The following is a 22039-nucleotide window of genomic DNA, read 5'->3' on the forward strand; positions in this document are numbered from 1 at the left end:
TCTCTCATAACCACCATTCCACTATTTCCATGAGAGTCTATATGAGTAATATCAAAAATTGTTATTTCTTGTTTCTTATCATGCCTTTCAGGATCCATTCAAACATTTTCCATCATAAAATCATGTAATATTCCATGCTATGTGTGAAGCACATTTTCTAAGTCAGTAATTCCTTGGTAGACACTGAGATTTCTTTAAAATCTTGCCTGGGCATCCAATGCTGACATGTACATGAGGCAGCAATCTTTCAGCCTAGCTGCTTTCAGCTCTTTACCCACTATCTTAGCTTTAGCAAGACTGCTAGGTGATATTCGATCTTTCAAGTTGTTTATAAGCATCTTTGATAATAATTTTCCTTATTTTTTTACAGAATATACCTTGCTACATTCCCACCAACAGCATATGCTTGTTCCATTTTCTTCATTTGTCAACTTCTCTTTTCATTGTTATTTTGAAAATAATCTTTATTTAGTAGCCTTTTCACTTTGATTGTCATAGTTCACATTAACATATATTTTAAATTTTGTAATACTGGTTATGAAAGTGCGTAGCTTATTTTATGAATCTTCATCTTTATTACATGTCTAGACAGAGACATACAGCTATGAAAAGGGACTGTTCTAATTTAGTTTCTATCACTTTGATTAAACACTGAACAGCAAGCTGTGGAAGGAAAGGGCTTATTGGACTTACAGAGCCTGATCATCGGTGATCACTAATGGAAGTGAGGGCAGAAATACAGGCACAAAGAGAGGCAAAGCCCATGGGGGACAGTTTCTTACTGGTTTTCTCCCATGGCTTACTCAGTCTTCTTTCCTGCATAACCCAAGACCACTTCTCCCAGGCAATACTCATAACACACCAAGCCCTGTCATGGGAACAGTTAATGAAACGAGTACCCCATAGACTTGCCTGCAATCTTAATGATGTGATCCCTTGATTAATTTTAACTCTTCCCGGATAACTCCATTTGATGTCAAGTTGACAGTACCAATAAGCATATAGGAAAAAATTTAAAGCTTTATTAAACCATGAGTCAGTGCTCCGTGGAATTTCACATGGCTTAGTGAAAGGCTGTGGAGCCTGTTTGTGTAAGACTACACCATGGATGTAGTGTCATGAATGTTGGATGTGTCTTGAGTCACAACATGGAAGATCACATGAGGTCCTTTTCTGTTGCCAACCTATTTTGTAGGAACAATTCTGCCTTACCTTGGATCTAAATGAAGAACACTAGGGAATTTTGAAGTAGAGAAAATAAGTCTGAATAACCATAAGGTGGACATAGGATGGTATCCCCTTTTGATTTTGTTTGTATTTTCTTAATGATTTAACCAATTTTTATTATTTTTAATTATGTGTTTGCTATTCCCATCTTGTCTTTTGATAAATGCATATTTAGATCTTGTGCTTACTTTTTAATTTATTTATTTTTCTTGAGTTATATTTGTAACATGTATTTTGGAGACTAGCTTGTTGTTTCCCTGTATGGTGGGGGAACTGTTCCCTCCTAGTCAGTAGGTCATTTGTTTTCTTTATCATAGTCTTTTAGTTTGTACAGTCCCTTCTATCAGTTATTCTTTTGTTCCTTATAGTTTTGGAGTCTTAAGAAATAATTTTCTAAAACAATGTTGTAGACTATGGAGCATTATTATTGCAGGTTTTATGTTTAAGAATCTTACCCAATTATAGTTAAATTTTATACATGGAACAGATAATTTTAAAATATGGTATACAGTTTTAATCTTCTCTATATAACCATCCAAAGCCATTTGTTGAAACTACATTTTTCTCCACTGTACATATTTGATATCTTTGTTGAAAATCAAGTAATCACAAGATGCTTGAAATTTGAAGTCCTTGTATTTTCCATCCTATTCATCAATCTTTCTCTTTCTGTAACTTTTTTATTATAATACCTTTATGTTTTGAAATCAAGGTGTGTATGCTTCCATTTTTAGTATTTTAGCTCAGTGTTTCTTATTTGTTTTAGGTCTTGTCTGGATCTATACAGTGTTTAGGACTGCCTTTTCTAGACATGTGGAAGAAATTGATATCGTTTATAGTGATATAGTGAATTGTGCATCACATTAGTTCTACAGCCTCTTCACAGGGTAGCCGCCTTTAATCCATGATGCTGTATCTTGCTCAATTTGTTCTTTTATTTTCTCTCATCAGTGTTTTATATTAGTCATAGTACAAATGTTTCATATCCTTGGTAGGATTATTCCAAAGCCCTTTATTTTTATATCAAGTTAGCCAGGTTTGTTCTTAGTGGTATAAAGCAGAAGCACAGTCTCACCCACTGAATTACTTTGGGTCCTTCATTCTCTATGCATGAGGTTTCAATAGTCAATTCTAAAGTTGTACAATTACTTAAGAAAAGCTTTCACCGTAAACAAACAAACAAAGTATACAATGGAATCATAAGGAAAATGACAATGAAAGTAGTCAAAATGTTAAATGCAAAAACAAAGCTAATTAAGTAGACATGAATAAAGGAAAATAGTCTACAGTTAATATTCTCAAAGAAATTCTACTAAATACTGTGGAGATTAAATGAGATAACATGCTCCTTAAGAATTTTCAGTAGTAAAAAGGCAGGTACTTTAATTTTAAAATATAGAAAAAGTGATTGTAGAAGTCTCCCAAGAAAATTGAATAAGCAAAGAATTAAATAAAAAACTCAAAATAGCCTCTGAGTCTTTACTGAGGCTTATCACATTATACATATGAGACTCAAAAGGAAATATATATATATATATATATACATGAGGGGAGAGAAAAACAATGAAATGTCAATAAAGAACTAATTTGACAGGAGGCTCGGTGAGTATTACACCATAAACACATACTGTATCAAGAGAAGCATTTAAGAAGTAATGGCAGTGGGCCTTCTGCTGTTCTTGCTGTTGTGAATCATATTCTTCAGGTGATAATTGCACTGGATGATGTAATCTGTAATAGATATATAATAGAATATAAAGAAGACTACCTCCTGCATTCAACACAAGTGTTTGTTTTTCATGGAGTATTTACTTAATAAACTACTATAGACCATTCATAGCAATAGTCAAATTAATTCAAAAAAGAAAAATACACATAAACTGAACACTATAACCCAGAAAAGCAGGAATATTTCTGTATTTAATAAGCCAAAGAAATCAATGGAATATTATATACTACAAGCAAGCCATTTCAGTGTAGAGTTCTTCAGGAACCAGTAGGGACTGTTTTATTATTACAAACAATATACTTGGATCTAAGAAGACAAGAGCACAGGCAGAGCAGGAACAGTGTCATCAGGAGTTGCAGCCTGTCCACAGAGAACTGAGTACCCAGAAGAGACTCAGAAACGCTCTCCCTCCTGAACGAACGGATGAGCCCACACTCGTTCTCCACTGAATATCTGGGGAGAGACCTCTGGGAACTCTCAGGGCAAAGGTATCCACACAGGAAAGACAAGCTCCTTTCAGAAACAACGAAATCAGCTAATATCAAAGATAAAAAGATGGCAAGAGCCAGGCGCAACATTCTAAGCAACAGAAACTAAGACAACCTGGCAACATCAGAACTAAACTCTCCCATCACAGCAAGTGGTATATATCCCAACTCACCAGAAAAACAAGAGTTGGACTTAAAACACCTCATGCTGATGATAGAGGCCCCTGAGAAGTGTATGAATAACTCCCTTAAAGAAATACAGGAGAACACAGAAAAACAAGTAGAAGTCCTTAAAGAAAGACAGGAAAACACAGCAAACAGATGAAGGAATTGAGCAAAACTGTCCATGATGTAAAAACAAATGAAAATAATAAAGAATAAAGGGAAACAGCCCTGGAGATAGAAGACCCAGGAAACTGACCTCTTTCCAAGGTTTTCTTAGACACAAGCATAATCAACAGAATAGAAGAGATGGAATAAAGAATGTCAGGGGCAGAAGATACCATACAAAACAGTCAAAGAAAATGTAAAAATCAAAAAGCTCCTAACCCAAAACATCTAGGAAATCTAAGACACAGTGAGAACATTAACCAAAGGATAATCGGTGTAGAAGAGACTCTACCAACTTAAGATATTTAAGGCCCATTAAATATCTTCAACAGAATTATAAAAGAAAACTCTCTTAACTTAAAAAAGAGATGCCCATGAACAGACAAGAAGCCTACAGAATTCCAAATAGATTGGACCAGGAGGGAAAAAAAAAAAAAAAAAAAAAAAAAAAAAAAAAAAAACATTTCTCCTGACACATAATAGTCAAAATACCAAATGTCTAACACAAAGAAAGTATACTCAAAGCAGTATATAAAGAAAAGGACAAGTAACATAAAAAGGCTGACTGATAAGAATTACACCAGACTTCTCAACAGAAACTATGAAAGCTAGAAGATCCTAGACAGACATCATACAGACCCTAAAGGAACACAAATGTCAGCCCAGGTTACTATATCCAGCAAAACTATCAGTTACTATAGATGGAGAAACCAAGATATTCCAGGACAAGACCAAATTTACAGAGTATCTGCCCACAAATCCAGCCCTACAAAGGATAATAGATGGAAAACTCCAATACAAGGAAGGAAAATACTCCCTAGGCAAAGCAAAAAATAGTCCTCTTGCAACAAAACCAAAAGAAGAAACACACACAACATAATTATACTTCTAACAACAAAAATAACAGGAAACAAATTATTATTCCTTAATATATCTTAACATCAATGGACTCAATTCCCCAATATAGAGTCATAGACTATCAGATTGGATACCTAAACAGGAACCAGCATTTTGCTTCATACAAAAAAACTCATCTCAGCAACAGAAACAGGGACTACTACAGAGTAAAAGGTTGGGGAAAACTTTCCAATCAAATGGTCTCAAGAATTAAGCTGGAGTAGCTATCCTAATATCGAATAAAATATATTTCAACCAAAAGTCATCACAAAAGATGGGGAAGGACACTTTTTACTCATCAAAAATAAAATCTACCAAGATGAACTCTCAATCCTGAACATCTATGCTTCAAATACAAGGGCACCCACATTCATAAAAGAAACTCTACTAAAGCTCAAAGCATATATTGCACCATGTACAGTAATAGTGTGAAACTTCAACACCCTAGTCTCAACAATGAACAGATCATGAAAGCAGAAACTAAACAGAGACACAGTGAAACTAACAGACGTTATGAACCAAATGGATTTAACAGACATCTATAGAATATTTCATCCTCAAACAAAAGAACATACCTTCTTCTCAGCACCTCACTGCACCTTTTCCAAAATTGACTATATAGTTGGTCACAAAATAGGCCTCAACAGATACATAAACATCGATAATCCCATGCCTACTATCAGATCACCGTGGACTAAGGCTGGTCTTTAATATCAACAAAAGCCCACATATACAATAAAGCTAAAGAATGTTGTACACAAGGAAAGCTTGGTCAGGGAAGAAATAAAGAAATCAAAGACTTTTTAAAATTTAATGAAAATGAAGACACGACATGCCCAAATGTAGGGGTTACAATAAAAGCAGTGCTAGGAGGAAACCTCATAGTTCTGAGCGCCTCCAAAAACAAACTGCAGGGAGCACACACTAGCACCTTCACTGCACAGATGCTAACTCTCGAACAAAAAGAAGGTGGTACACCCAAAAAGATTAGATGTCAGGAAATAATCAATCTTAGAGCAGAAATCAACAAAATAGAAATAAAAATAATCATACAAAGAATCAATGAAACCAGGAGTTGATTCTTTGAGAAAATCAACAAGACTGACAAACCCTTAGCCAGACTAATGACAGGAAGAAGAAAGAATATCCAAATTAACAAAATCAGAAATGAAAGTGAAGACATAACAACAGAATCTTAAGAAATTCAAGAAGTAATCATATCCTACTACAAAAGCCTATACACAACAAAACTGGAAAATCTATAGGAAATGGACAAAAACAGATACCAGGTACCAAAGTTAAATCAGGATCAGATAAACCATCTAAATGGCCCCATAATCCCTAAAGAAGTAAAAGGAGGCATCAACACCCTCCCAGTCAATGAACTTCAAGTCTCTGAAGAAGGAAATTGAAGAAGATCTCAGAAGGTGGAAAGATCTCCCATGCTCATGGATTGGAAGGATCAACATAATAAAATTAGCTGTCCTGCCTAAAGCAATCTACAGGATAATATAAACTATTCTGAACAATAAAACAACTTCCAGGGGAATCACCATCCCAGACCTCAAGCTGTATTAGAGATCAATTGTGATTAAAAACTGCATGGTATTGGTACACAGACAGGCAAGTAGATCAATGGAATAGAATTGAAGACCCAGAAATGAGCCCACACACCTATGGTCACTTGATCTTTTCAAAGAAGCTAAAGATATTCAATAGGAAAAGGACAGCCTCTTCTATAAATGGTGCTGGTTTAAGTGGCAGTCAGCAAGCAGAAGAATGCAAATCAATCCTTTCTTATCTTGTTGTATAAAGCTCAAGTCCAAGTGGATCAAAGACCTTGACATAAAACCAGGTACATTGAAACTAACAGAAAAGAAAGGGGAGAACAGCTTGGAACACATAGGCACGGGCTTATGCTCTAAGATCAAGAATCAGTAAATGGGCCCTCATGAAATTCCAAATTTGCCTTCTGTAAGGCAAAGGACACTGTCAAAATGACAGAATGGCAAACAACAGATTGGGAAATGATCTATATCAATCCTACATCTGATAGAAGGCTAATGTCCAATATATACAAAGAACTTAAGAAGTTAGACTCTAGAGAATCAAATAATCCTATTAAAAAAATGAGGTACAGAGCTAAACAAAGGATTCTCAAGTCAGGAATATCGAATGGCTAAGATGCACCTGAAGAAATGCTCAACATACCTAGTCATCAGTGAAATGCATATCAAAACAACACTAAGATTCCACCTCACTCCAGTCCAAATGGCTAAGATCAAAAACTCAGGTGACAGTAGATACTGGAGAAGATGTGCAGATAAAGATCACTCCTCTATTGTGAGTGTAATTTTAAGCTGGTACAACTACTCTGGAAATCAGTCTGGTGGTTGCAAAGAAAATTGGACATAGTACTACCCAAGAACCCAGCTATACCACTCTTAGGCGTATACTTAAAAGATGTCCCAACATGTAACAAGGACACATGTTCCACCATGTTCATAGCTGCCTTTTTTATAATAGCCAGAAGCTGGAAAGACCCATATGTCCTTCAACAGAGTAATGGATACAGAAATTGTGGTACATCTACACAGTGGAGTACTACTCAGCTATTAAAAACAATGATTTTATGAAATTCCTAGGCAATTGGATGCAACTTGACACTATCATCCTGAGTGAGGTAACCCAGTCACAAAAGAACACACATGGTATGTACTCACTGGTGAGCGGATTCTACCCCAAAAGCTTGGAATACCCAAGAAACAATTCACAGACATCATGAACCACAAATACAAGAAGGGCCAGAAGGTGGATGCCCTATTTTCTTTTTAGAAGTGGGCATAAAATGCTCAATGAAGGAAATAAAGGGACAAATACAGGAACAGGGATTGGAGAAAAAAAATGATCCAGAGACTGCCTTACCTGGGATCCACCCAATTTGCATCCACTAAACTCAAGCATTATTGCTGATTCCAAGTAGTGCTTAATGGCAGGAATATGATATCGATGCCACCTCAGAACCCTGCCAGAGCCATGCTGATATAGAGGAGCATGCTTGCAGCTAACCATTGGACTGAACACAGGAACGCCAATAAAAGAGCTAAGGAAAGGACTGAAGGAGCCACAGAAAGCACTGAAGGAGCTGAAAGGTTCTGTGACCCCTTGGGAAGAAAAAAATTAACTAACCAAACCGACCCAGGGACTAAAACCCCTACCAGTGAGTTTGCATCATTAGATTTCTCTTTTCTAACTCCTTCACTACCTAAGCTTGGATGCCCTGGATCTTTCTCTGTAGATTGACCTTGAATTTAGAGATCTGTATGCCAGTCTCCTGGGATTAAAGGTGTGGACCACCACACCTGGATTTAAGCTTTTCTTCACCTAGAATTTGCTCTGTCCTAGGCTGGCCTTGAACTCAAGAGTTCTGCTTGTCTTTGACTCCTGGGATTAAAGTTTGCACTAAGTCGCCTGAAGCTAATTCAGCTGGGTGGGGTCCTGCCTCAAGGGCCTTACTTCCTTAATTAAATTTAAAATTCTTGAACACAGGATTTAGCTCCATTTCACTTCCTGGTGTTCCTTTAAACTCAAACCATATATTTTGTACCTTTCCTTTCTCAACTTGCTCCTTTTCATTAAAATGTTCTGCATAAGGGTGAGCTTTAGTAACCACACAACAGAACTTACAACAGGCTGTTTTGAGAGTTTCTTTTTAGAACAATTAATCTAAATCTCTATCTTAAACTTAGGCAGACTCTTTAGACAAGGACAAAAAGTAGCCATGTTCTTCACCAAAATACTACAAAAACAGCCTATTGGCCACATACTGAAATTCTCCACTGAAACCACTTAATCCAAGTCAGCACATTTCAAATCACTCTCAGTAACAAAGTCTTCTATATTCTTACTAGGATAGCCCATTAAGCCCCATTTAAAGCCTTCCACAGCTTTCCAAATCCAAAATGCCAAAATCCACATTCTTCCAAAAAAAGGATGGTCAGGCCTATCATAGCAATAACCCAGTCCCTGGTACCAGCTTCTGTCTTAGTTAGGGTTTTATTGCTGTGAACAGATACCATGACCAAGGCAAGTTTTATAAAGGACAACATTTAATTGGGGCAGGCTTACAGGTTCAGAGGTTCAGTCCATTATCATCAAGGCAGGAGCATGGCAGCATCCAGGCAGGCATGGTGCAGGAGGAGCTGAGAGTTTTTCATCTTATCCAAAAGGAAGCATCCTCAGGCAGCTAGGAGGAATGTCTCCAAGCCCACCTTGAGAGTGATACACTTTCTTTAACAAGGCCACACCTTACTCCCTGGGCCAAACATATGCAAACCATCACAGTGCCACTATGCCCAGTAGTCCTTTATAATATATTTGATGACTCTTTAAATAAAAATTTTAAAAATGATAATAAAAGATGACTTTATAAAATATTTGTGGTGATCATGTATTGTTTTTTAAAGTAAACCTAACAGACCTGCAGTAAGTAAAGTGTTTGCTGTACAGGACAAGAACTTTAGTTGGATTGTAAAAGCCAGGTGTGTTTATATGCAACTGTAACAGAAGTTGGGGTGGGCAGAAATGGGTTTTAGAGGCTGACTTAAAAGTATAGTCTAACGAAAACTATGTATGGGATTTAGTGAACAACCCTGACTCAACTAAGTACTTAAGTAAATGAATATATAGAAGCAACCAAGGAAAGCAATCCTAACATCAGCCTTGGGCCTCTGCATGAGCATGCATGCTTCCTAACATGCACACACATACACTCTCGGATGTATATATAAAAGCATTAATGTTCCCTACTTAAACAGAGCTATGCATACTGGAGTTTATTAGTTCTATTCTTCCAGGAAGTCTCCAGGCTTAATTGATTTCTGTCAGGAAAACATCTGGAGTAACGAATAACATAGGTTATTGTTGGACTGCAGATAATTTTATCTTTTTAAGAAATGGTTTTTACAGTTCTCTAAAGAATTGTTCGACTGCATACAAACATGTAAGGCATCAAAGATCATTGTAACTTTCACTGTTTCCTGTCCAGTAAAGGGTACCACATGCAACAAAACATACTCGTTTTCAAAGAAGACATACTCAAAGGCATTTTCTTATTTACCCAAACTATCAGCAGTCATAGTCAGTGTTGAGTTGGTAAAAGATTATCACACTTAGTAGTTTTATTTAGATTATGTCTATGAAAAATAATGTTTACCCAGTTTGAAGGCTTGAATTTTTTTTTTTTTTTTTTTTTTTTTGATTACCAAGAACAACAGGAATGCAGCAATGCATTTTTAGGATGAGAATAAATCTTTTCATAACACTAGCAAAGAAAGATTTCTCTTCTTCAAATACAACAGCAACCAAAACCATACTTTGTTCACACTTAGAACATATACTTGGTTCTGTGAGATGCTTCATCACTTTAGTGGTACCCAGATGAGGTAAAGTCCCATCAAAGATAACAACAAAAACAAAAGCATCAGTGAATATTTGTGAATAAGTGTTACGGTCCAGTGAATGCCAGTGTCCTTCCTCGGTCACCTCACCTTCAGCTTTCTGACTCTGGGTCTCTAACTCACACCTAGTTTTTAAGGTGGGTGCTGAGAATTCAAATTGAGGTCCTTATGCTTGCAGAGCAAGCTCTTTCCTGCCTGAGCCATCTCCCAAACTCAAGATCATTGTTTCTGTTGCTCTATGTTTTAATGTTATTTTCCTGCTGCTTTCCCCTGTGATTCTAATTCACATCATAACCTAAAACAACTTAACTTAGGTTAACATTATCTAATCAAAATTCCAAAACTTTGATTTTGTATAATTTTATCCAGTCTCTATCTAGTTTACTCTAATGTTCTTCAAATAATGTTTCTATATATAAGCATAGTCAAATAATTTTAAATTATGCCTTGGTCTTTTAAAACACATTAGTGGGAAAATGCAAAGAAAAGTTTCAGTTGTGTGTGAGTGGGGGGGCATGTATGTATATGTATATATGATTACATATTATATGACTAATATATTTTACATGTTATGTTAATTACATATTATATATTACATAAATATACATTCATATAAACTTTTATACTAGTGACCTTTTTCAGAATTCTTTATTCTTGTAGATGGATTAAAATTTTTTCTCTTCAGTATCAAGAATTCTTTATATTACTTTTGCCAGAATATTGATAAAATAGTCTTTCAAAGTAAGGTATGGGTATGGATTTGTGTTTAAAGATCCTAATTTCTTTGTGATAAATTACATGGTGGAAGTTAATTTTTTTTTTTAGTGTTTAAAATCTATGTTTTTCTTTTTTATTTATGCTATTCTGTGTTGGAACCTGGGGAGTAATATTTAAATCTCAGCAAAAAGTATAGTATTGCTTTAAAACATTCTCTAGAAGGATTGTTGGGACAGTGTTAGGCTGCAGTGGGTTAAAATGAAGAATAGGGTGGAGATAAGTGAGCTATCTGGTCAAAAGACATGGGAGCTCTCTGAGTAAAGGGCCTGTGAGAACCGTCTTCACTAGAACTGCTGTTACAGCCGCTGCTAGCATTCAGGAAGATCTTTGATACTCAGGTTACTGTAGAACTAGGGAAAAGATGAAGAAGTCTTTTGTATTTTCTTGAGATTTGCATACTTCTTTTTCCCTCTGTTGCTTTGTTCCTGTGTTATTTTGAGATAAACACTGTAGTTTAATAGACATTCTTTGTATTTTTCCAAGCCTGTAATTCCCAAAGTTCTGAAAAAAGTTGAATTAGACAATTTGCTGCTCTATTTATTACTGTCTTCATACCACCAGTCCCTATATATACATATATACATATGCTTTTTAAAGAAACTTAAATCATCTAAACATTCTAAAAATATATTGTGAATACAGTTTCTTCCATAAGTACCTACTCTCTTTGATTCCAACCAGCATTTTAACTAATGTTAGCAATTACTGCATGTTTACAACCCTCTTTAGAGAAGAGTACTGGATACTCATCACTGTTTTGTAAGTACATGACTTGCTAATTAACCTTGGAGATCAATGCATGATGACAAAAAGGGCTTTCAGATTTAGTTAGTTGGTGGGTTTGGGTATATTTTGCTTTCTGCATTTTTAAAATTGAAACATATTTATATTATTTCTCTCCTTCCTCCTCCCCCCAACTGTTCTCACATTCCACCCTCACTCACTTTCAAGTTCACAATGGCTTTTTCTTTGATGGTTAATGCTACATATATACACATGCATAAGTATGTAAGTGACGTCTGCTGGATTTGGGTAGTGCTACTTATGTGTCAATGATGGTGTCAGGGCCGACCACTTGGTGATGGATAACGCACTCGAATCTCATCCCTGAGGAAGAATAATGCTCCCACTCTTACCATTCTTCATTTGCTCATGGTCTCTGTCTACTGTGGAGTCCGTGGGATTTCCTCCTTACACGGTAACATGTCCTTGGTATAGTCCTTTCTCAGGTCTTTTTAAAGCAGCCATGTGGTATGCGTGTCCTGGCTGAGGCTTTCTTACCATTTCTGGTAGTCACAATCTCACAGAAGATTTCTGCTCCTAGGTTTCTTAAAGTCTTTCTTTCATACCAATATAAGTAGCCTATTTCATTCCTTCATTCACTTATCAATAATTAAACCAATGTTTGTTGAGTTCCTGCATAATTCTCGGCTGAGCATAGTAATGAATTAAATTAAAAATAAATATATTCTTTTTAAGTAATTTATATTTCTAATGTAAGAAACTGAACAAATAAATTACAGTGTGTGTCTAATGTTGATCAGTTTTGTGGAGGAAAATAAATCAGAAATGATGGCGAAGGAATTAGAATAGGGTTTTAGTTCTAAATAAGGCATCTATTAAATAACCAAACATCAGAAGAATTGATAGAGTGAGTCATATGAATATCTAGACAAGATGTGTTCAAGATATACAAGGTATGAAATAGGAATGTGCTTTACACTTTGGAAAGAGTGGGGTAGCCATTGTGCTGGACCTGTGTGGAAGGGGTAAGTTAGAGAGCAATAGAATAGCTCAGTGAGCCAGCAGAAAATGGGGTTTTGTTGGTTCTACACCCCTGTTTTGTTTTTTCAGATTGTGAGTTTTACTTCAATGCTTTATATATACCAATCTATCAATCCTCTAACTTAAGTCACCACATCTGATTCTTATGTTTCTTACCTGCCTATTCTCTTCATGTTCAATAATTTTTATTTGTACCCTTTATCATTTGTTCTGATGTCAGCCTCTCAACCTATATCTACATTCATGTAAGAGTCTTCAGTGTACCAGGTATTGTGCTGCACACTGTGGATATAATAGTCGTCAAACTAGAGTGAGCTGCTGCAGGAATTCCTGCTGCAGGAATCTCCCTGGGATGAGCACCCTGAACCCAGTGAGAATGAAAGGGGGATGGATTCACTGGTGGACCAAAGCCATGGTACCTCCTCAGAGACTATTCCCCAGTCCCATTTGTATTCTCATTTTGTATACTCTAAAACCACAAGATGGGGTTAGCAAGCAAGCAGGTAGGCTTTATAGAGCACCTGTGGCAGGTGGCCTGGAGGCTTTTACTTTTCAAAGGCATATGTTCCAATTGACAGGTGTAAGCTTTTGTGGTCGAGTTGCTTAGGACAATAACCTATTTCAGCTATTTCTTAAGGTCATTCTTTTCTAAGTAGCAAGGTGAAATCATGTTTGTCAATAAGCAGTACAAACCTGCTTTAAATAAATTACTAAATGAATCAATAAACCAGTTTCTAATAATTGATCTTTTCTGCCTTATTCTACCTCATTGCCCTCATAAAATTCAAAACACCCAGGGGGAGGACGGTGGGTGGTATTAGTAGTTAGTCTATGCCAGAGGAATAAGCATTTCAAGAACAAGCAGCAACTTTAGCTTAAACGCAGACCAGCACCTTGAGTGTTAATGCAGGATTTACCTCTGCATCATTAGATTATTAGTCCCCACCTTATCCTTAAGCCCCATGGGTACAGAACTTGTAATTGTACCCTAGAAGAAAGACTCCAAGTTCCAGGCCATACTATTTTCTCAGAATGTTCTCCACCCCTTGCCTACCACATGAACCTGTATGTATCCTTCAGAACTAAGGTCTGAAATGATCTGTAAAAGTCCTGTGCTGAGATTTGGATAGAACAAGCTTTACTAACTTGTCTGTGCCTGCTCCCGGGTGACCTTTTCTTTGCAGTTACTATATAAAACACTTGTTTGACGTCTCTGATAGTGCAAACTCTTTTACACCTTTTGCAGGCTTCTTGTTTTTAGTCGGCACCGCTCCTAGCATAGTGTCTGTGCCTTAGCTTCATTAAATAAATAGTGAATCTGATTCATATGAAAGAAAGCTTGATTAAATTTGAGTAATAAGTTCCATGGCCAAATCTAAATAAAGGCAGTGTGAGCTGACACTGGCTTTAGTAAATTTCTTAACTATTTATAGTGGCACTCTAGCAACCACTACCATACAACCAGAATGGAATTGGTAACCTCAGGAGGAAATCTGTCTGCTATTTTCAGTTTGTCTTGTTAAAGCTTGTTAACCCATTGCTGCTCTGCACACTAACTGGAAGAAGGGATTCCACACATGTGGACCCAGCTTCAAATATGGAAATGTAGTGAAGATGGTCCCATGTGAGTTTGGTGTGCTGTGTAAGATAATTCTGTAAGTGTACATTGACACTAATTTACATATTATGATAACATGATTAGAGATAAGTCAACTGATGGATGTTTCTATAGTATAATGACATCTGTACAGGTCCTGTGGAATTCCCAGAAGTACAGTGTGTGTGTTGTACTGGGTATCGTTGAACTGAAGCAGAACTTCATGAAATCTTTTTATTGAAAATTTTATTAAGGATGAATTTTTAGTAAGCATCTTTCTTAGTGTTGTTACTTGAATCTTAATATACTAAAATTCTATTTTTCATACAGTTTTATAAGACTTGCTTATAAATTATTTACTTTTTCTATTACCTTAGTTGACATGGCAATTTATTTTTACCTTTACTTTAATAGTAACTTATGGTTATCTATTTGATATTCATTACTCCTGTTCTTAAAACACTCAAGAGCACCTAAAGCCTACCTTGCACAAAACAGAGTTTCAAAATGTTGTAAATGCTACATAAAGCTCAATTATTCATCTTCAATATTAATTTGATGAATTATAATTTTATGTTAAACGTATATGTGTTATCTATTTATAAATAATGCTGAAAATATGGAAATCTAAATAATGAAATATATATAAATGTATATTTGCAGTATTTTATGAAATAAGAAAAAATTCAGCTTTCAAAGCCAAATTTCATTAACACAAGTATTAGCTTGTAGAAGCTGTGGTGGGTTGATAGATCCAGCATCTTTCCAAGAAGACAGTTGTTTTGAATTCAAATTAAATCACGTACAATCAAGCAATCTTTTTAAAAAATATTTTTAAGAATTATTTATTTATTTTATGTATGTGACTACACTGTAGTTCTTCAGGCACACCAAGAAGGCATCAGATCCCATTACAGATGGTTGTCAGCCACCATGTGGTTTCTGGAATTGAACTCAGGACCTCTGGAAGAGCAGTCAGTGCTCATAACCACTGAGCCATCTTTCTAGCCCCTCAATGCAATCTTGATCAAACCAAAAAGACACATTCCAAAATAGGTCATAAATATAGATGTTGTTTGGGGAAGGACTGATACTTGGACACAGCTTGACATTTTTATGTGTTCTTCCATTTTTCATATATGATGAAAATTAGACAATTGTATTATTTATTGAAGTGTGTTTACTTCAATTTGAATTGAATTTTTTGGTGTGATATACATGTTAGTCACTAGAAACATCTAGTTGTGTAGATTGGTCATTGCTGTAGTTCTCACATAGGTTTTCTATACTATATTAATAGGAATTAAACTATATTAATGGAAGTTAAATTCTGGGTTTGATCATACATAGATTGGTTTTTCTTTAGCAACTTGTTTTTTGGAATTAAGAATCTATGTCTGTTTATAGAAATCATGTAGTAGATGGAACTGGGTTTCTAGGAACACGTTCCTTGGAGACAGTTTAGTCCTGGTTATCTTTGGAAAGGGAAGCTTTGGCAGCCTTCGTGCCATTGTTGGCATCTGCCCCTGGAAAGAACAGCCCACAGAGCAGACAACTTCAGTGACAATTCACATCTTGGAACGTTACAGGTTCTTCCTGTTGTTTCTTTTTTGTAATATTTTTTGGACAACCTCTACTCTGTTAAAAATATTTCTATAACTCTTAATTTCTTAATCTCAAACCTTTGTCATTCATAATTTCCTTTGTTATAATGTCCTCATTTATTTCAATTTTAACATATGGTACTGACATTTTCTTAGCTGCCTCTGTGATTTTGAAATACAACAAGGAAGTAATTTTAAAATGTGATCAGCATTCAACACATTCAGTGCAACTGAGACCCGTTTTCTAAATAAGCCAAGAAGCTGTTTGGGAAGGCAGAGGGTGACTTCAGCTGAGGTTCAGTTTTAGTGTCACTCCTTCCACTGAGCAATAGTGAGGTGATGCCTATGCTCTAAGATTGTAGTGCCAATTAAATGACATCTGGGGACTAAGGAACACTGGTTTATAATGGTGCAAGTAGAATTTGATTTTAATACATTTAATCTGAAACTAGATTAGATGAAATATATTTGTCATTCCTGCAAAATCAGTGACTAAATTATTGCAGTTGAGCCTGTATATTAAAAGTATGCATTGGTGCTGGCTAGTTGGCTCAGCAGTTAAGGGCACTGACTGCTCTTCCAGAGGTCCTGAGTTCAGTTGCCAGTAATGATGTGGTCATTCACACCCATCTGTAATGGGATCCAATGCCCTCTGCTGGTGTGTCTAAAGACAGCTAAATAAATAAATAAATAAATAAATAAATAAATAAATAAATAAATAAATAAATTTAAGTGTGAATTTTGACTATTCTAAATTGTCACCATCTAATTGGGTGAATATTGCAAGTGACTGAAACTCTGAAGGGACGGGATTATTCTGAGTGTCCATGTTGCCTCACTGCCAGTAGAAAGCATTCTTACCGAGGGGAGCTTGTCTCCCAGCCTCTCAAATGGGAAGTAAAACAGATTTCCCTGTACTAGTTGTGTTATATAAATAGGATTGTTTTATTGTGCTTTTTCACTACAGTCTCGTGCTTAAGATAAACATTATTTAAATTCATGAGCTGTAATCTCTAATTATTCGTGGTCCTATATTTTATCTTAACTAGTTTTTACAGACCCATTAATCTTCTTTTTGTCCTTTATTCTTAGTCAGGTATTTAAAGACTTGAACTTCCTTCAACTGATTTCTCTACTAACCATCAAACTCTACATTCACATGGTTGTTAGCACAGTAGGATTCATCATACTTAAAACTGTTCTGTGATTAATGAAGAGCAACATTATTGTTTTAAATTAGCATGAAAATACTGCAAATTTAAGTATGACTAATAGCAAACCTGGCTTTGATCCTACAGGTGATTTTGAGTGTGTGTAGTTTTCAGAAGAATTAAGAGCAGAGGAGAAAAGGATAACAACTTTGGGTAAGAGTGCTGGCACAATTTCCTATAAGAACATTGTTCATATAGATAAACATTGTGTATAGATAGTTTGCATGCATGTCTGTCTGTGCACCATGCCTGTGCTTGGTGCCCCTGGAACGGAAGTGGGACAGGAGGTAAAGATAGGTGTGTTGGTGCTAATCTGGGATGCCTTTTAGAAAATAGTTTTGCCATTGAAATTGATAAATTGCTATAGATGTAAATAAAATGATAATAATTCAGATATATTTCTTATTTAGATTTTAACCCGCATTTTTTCTTGACTTTTGTTGTTTTGGGTTTATATATATAAATTTTTTTTATTATTTAGTTACATTTCAAATGATATTCCCTTTTCCGATTTCTCCTCCGGAACCGCCCCCCCATCCCACCTCACCACCCTGGCATTCCCCTACACTGGGGAAATCAAGCCCTCACAAGACCAAGGTCAACTCCTGTTGATGCCAAACAATGCCATGCTCTGCTGCATATGCAGCTGGAATCATGGGTTCCCCCGTGTACTCTTTGGTTGGTGGTTCAGTCCATGAGAGCTCTGGGGGGGGGGGGGGGGGTCTGGCTGGTTGGTATGGTTTATCCTATACAGTTGCAAACCCCTTCAGCTTCTACAGTCCTTTCTCTTAACTCATCCATTGAGGTCCCTGTGCTCAGTCCAATGGTTGGCTGTGAACCTTCAACTCTGTATTTGTCACACTCTGCAAAGCCTCTCAGGAGACAGCTATAACAGGGCCCTGTCAGCAAGCACTTCTTGGCTTCAGCAATACCATCTGGGCTTTCTTTGTATATGGGGTGGATCCTGACGCTGGATCTGGATGGCCATTTCTTCAGTCTCTGTCCCCATATTTCTTTTAGACAGGAGCCCTTCTGGGTTAAGAATTTGGAAGTGAGTGGATGGCTCTATTCCCCAACCAAGGGAATTGCCTAAACTCTGGATATGCTCTCTACAGGTTTTCCTTCTCCTTTGTTGGGCAATTCAGCTAATCTCATCCCTATTGGGTCCTGGGAGCATCTTCCTTTCCTAGTATCTGGGACTTGCTGGTGACGACCCATCCCCCATCACTACACTCCTCAGTCAAATTCCTGACCTTCTATATAACATCCTCATCTCCTTCCATTCCTGATCCTGCCCCCCCTTTCCCCCTACTCCTCCTGTGTTCCTTCCAAGTTCCTCCCACCTTCTACTCCTGTGATTATTTTGTTCCCCTTTCTAAGAAGGACTGAAGCATCCACATTTTGGTCTTTCTTTCTCTTCAGCTTCTTAGGGTCTATGAATTGCTTCTCCGGGTATTCCAAGCTTTTAGGCTGATGTCTACTTGTCAGTAAGTACATACTATGTGTGTTCCTTTGTGACTGGGTTACCTCATTCAGGATGATATTTTCTAGATCCATTTATTTGCCTAGGAATTTCATGAAGTCATTGTTTTTAATAGCTGAGTAGTATAAATGTACCATAATTCTGTATCCATTCCTCTGTTGAAGGACATCTGGGTTCTTTCCAGCTTGTGGCTATTATAAATAAGGCTGCTCTGAACATAGTGGAGCATGTGTCTATGTCCTATATTGGAACATCTTTTTGGCTTATGCCCAGGAGTGCTATAGCTGGGTCCTCAGGTAGTATTATGTCTAATTTTCTGGGGATCCACCAGACTGATTTCCAGAGTAGCCTTACCAGCTTGCAATCCCACCAACAAGGGAGGAGTGTTCCTTTTTGATTGAGAGACTTTTAATGACTGCTTTTATTTCTTTATTGGTTATAGATGGCTTACCTGATTCTGATATAACTTTAGTACCTGGTATCTGTATAGAAAATTGTCCATTTCATTCAAATTTTTTAGTTTCATTTAATATAGTCATTTGTAGTAGGATCTGATATTTTTTTTTTGAATTTCCTCAGTTTCTATTGTTCTGTCTCCATTTTGTCAAATGCATTCTCAGCATCTAATGAGATGACCATGTGATGGGTTTTTTTTTTTTTTTTTTTTTTTTTTTTTTTGAGTTTGTTTACATAGTGGATTACATTAATGGATTTCCGTATATTGAACCATTCCTGCATTCCCTGGGATGAAGCCTACTTGATCATGGCGAATGATTGTTTTGATGTGTTCTTAGATTTTGTTTGCAAGAATTTTATTGAGTATTTTTCCATCAATGTTCATGTGGGAAATTAGTCTTAAGTTCTCTTTCTTTGTAGGGTCTTTGTGTTGTTTAGGTATGAGTGTAATTGTTGTTTCGAAGAATGAGTTGGGTACTATTCTTCCTGTTTTTATTTTGTGGAATGGTTTGGAGATTATTGGTATTAGGTCTTCTATGAAGGTCTGTTATAATTCAACACTGAACCCATCAATCGGGTCCTGGGCTTTTTTTGGTTGGGAAGCTTTTGATGCTTCTATTTCTTTAGAGGTTATGGGACTATTTAGATGGTTTATCTGGTCCAGATTTAACATTGGTATTTGGTATCTGTCTAGAAATTTATTCATTTCCTCCAGGTTTTCTAGTTTTGTTGAGTATAGGCTTTTGTACTCGGATCTGATAATTTCTTCAATTTCCTCGGTTTCTGCTCTTATGTCTCCCCTTTCATTTCTGATTTTGTTAATTTGGATACTCTCTCTGTGCCCTCTGGTTAGTCTGGCTAAGGGTTTATTTATCTTGTTCTTTTTCTCAAAGAACCACCTTCTAGTTTTGTTGATTTCTCTCTCTCTCTCTCTCTCTCTCTGTGTGTGTGTGTGTGTGTGTGTGTGTGTGTGTGTGTGTGTGTGTGTAGTTTTTTTCTGTTTCTAGTCAGTTGACTTCAACCCTGAGTTTGGTAATTTCCTGCCGTGTACACCTTGTGGGTATATTTGATTCTTTTTATTCTACAGCTTTCAGGTGATCTGTCAAACTGCTAGTGAATACTCTCTCCAGATTTTGTTTGTTTGTTTTTGTAGGTACTCAGAAATTTTCCTTTTATGAGTTTTCCTTTTAGCACTGGTTTCATTGTGTCCTATAAGTTTGGGTATGATATGCCTACATTTTTATTAAGTTCCAGGGAGTCCTTATTTCTTTCTTCCTTGAACAAGTTATCATTGAGTATAACATTGTTCAGATTCCATGTATATCTGGGCTTTCTGTTCTTTTTGTTGTTATTTGAAGACTGGCCTTAGTTCTTGGTGATCTGATAGGATGCATGGGATTATTTCAGTCTTCTTGTATCTCTTGATGCTTGTTTTGTGACCAGTTATAGCATCAGTTTTGGAGAAGGTACCATGAGGTTCTAAGAAGAACATAGGTATGTAAGTGTGTGTTTGTGTGTGGGGGGGGTGTTGTTTTAGGATGAAATGTTCTATAGATGTTTGTCAAATTCATTTGGTTCATAAGTTCTGTTAGTTTCACGACGTCTCTGTTTAGTTTCTTTGTCCATGATCTGTCCTTTGATGAATGTAGGGCTCTGAAGTCTCCCACTATTATTGTGTGGGTATAATGTATGCTTTGAGCTTTTGTAAGGTTTCTTTTAAGAATGTAGGTACCCTTGGATGTGGAGCATAAATATTCAGAATTTAGAGTTTATTTTTGGCAGATTTTTCCTTGACAAGTATGAAGTGTCCTTCCTTAGCTCCTTTGACAAATTTTGGTTGAAATCTATTTTATTCGATATTAGGATTGCTACTCCAGCTTATTTCTTGAGACCATTTACTTGAAAAAATTTTCCAGCCTTTTACTCTGAGGTAGTGCCTGTTTTTGTCACTGTGGTACGTTTGCTGTATGCAGCAAAATGCTGGGGCCTGTTTGCAGATCCAATTTGTTAGTCTATGTCGTTTTATTGGGAAATTGAGTACATTGGTAATAAGAGATATTAAGGAATAGTGATTGTTGTTTCCTGTTATTTTTGTTGTTAGAGGTGGAATTACTTCGTGTGGCTATCTTTTGGGTTTATTGAAAAATTAGTTTATTCCTTTCTAGGTATAGTTTTCCTAATTTGTTGGAGTTTTCCATCTATTATTCTTTGAGGGCTATATCTGTGCAAATATATTTTGTAAATTTTTTTTTGTCATGGAATATCTTGGTTTTTTTATATATAGTAATTGAGAGTTTTGCTGAGTATAGTAACCTGAGTTGGCAGTTGTTTTCTCTTAGGATCTGTATGACATCTGCCCAGAATCTTCTAGCTTTCATAGTCTCTGTTGAGAAGTCTGGTGTAGTTCTGATAGGTCTGCCTTTATGTTACTTGACCTTTTTCCCTTACTGTTTTTAATATTCTTTGATTTGTGCATTTAGTGTTTTGACTATTATATGATGGGAGGAATTTCTATTCTCATCAAATCTATTTGAGGTCCTGTAGGGTTCTTTTATGTTCCTGGTCATACTTTCTTTAGGTTAGGGAAGTTTTCTGCTAATAATTTTCTTGAAGATATTTACTGGCCTATGTTGGAAGTCTTTGCTCTCTATCTTTATGTTTGGTATTTTCATTGTGTCCTGGATTTCCTGGAAGTTTTGGGTTAGGATTTTTTTTTTTTTTTTTTTTTTTTTTGCATTTTCTTTGACTGTTATGCCGATGTTTTCAATGTTATCTTCTGCACCTAAGATTCTCTCTTCTCTTGTATTCTGTTGCTGATACTTGCGTCTATGACGCAAACATCTGTAATCAAGCATTCTCATAGTAAGAAAAAAATAATTAAAAATAGCAGTTTTTAGTATACCTTAGCTTCCAGATAAAACTTAGTTTTTGAATTAATTATCTTTATAGTGATTATGAATGCCATTTGATTTTTCTAAGATAATAATTGGTGGGAG

The 22039-nt window shown here is 36.2% G+C and overlaps 1 protein-coding gene across 1 annotated transcript in view; it reads left to right on the forward strand.

Annotated features, from left to right (window-relative positions):
• Positions 1–17210: 17210 nt before the first annotated feature.
• MBD5 (methyl-CpG binding domain protein 5) overlaps positions 17211–22039 on the forward strand; it is a 211605-nt gene continuing 206776 nt past the window's right edge. The window contains exon 1 of the mRNA XM_080927275.1: positions 17211–17257. The gene's annotated coding sequence lies outside the window, so the exon portion shown is untranslated. The remainder of the gene's footprint in view (positions 17258–22039) is intronic.

Source organism: Micromys minutus (assembly GCF_963924665.1).
Source record: "Micromys minutus genome assembly, chromosome: 13".
Classification (NCBI taxonomy): Eukaryota; Metazoa; Chordata; class Mammalia; order Rodentia; family Muridae; genus Micromys; species Micromys minutus.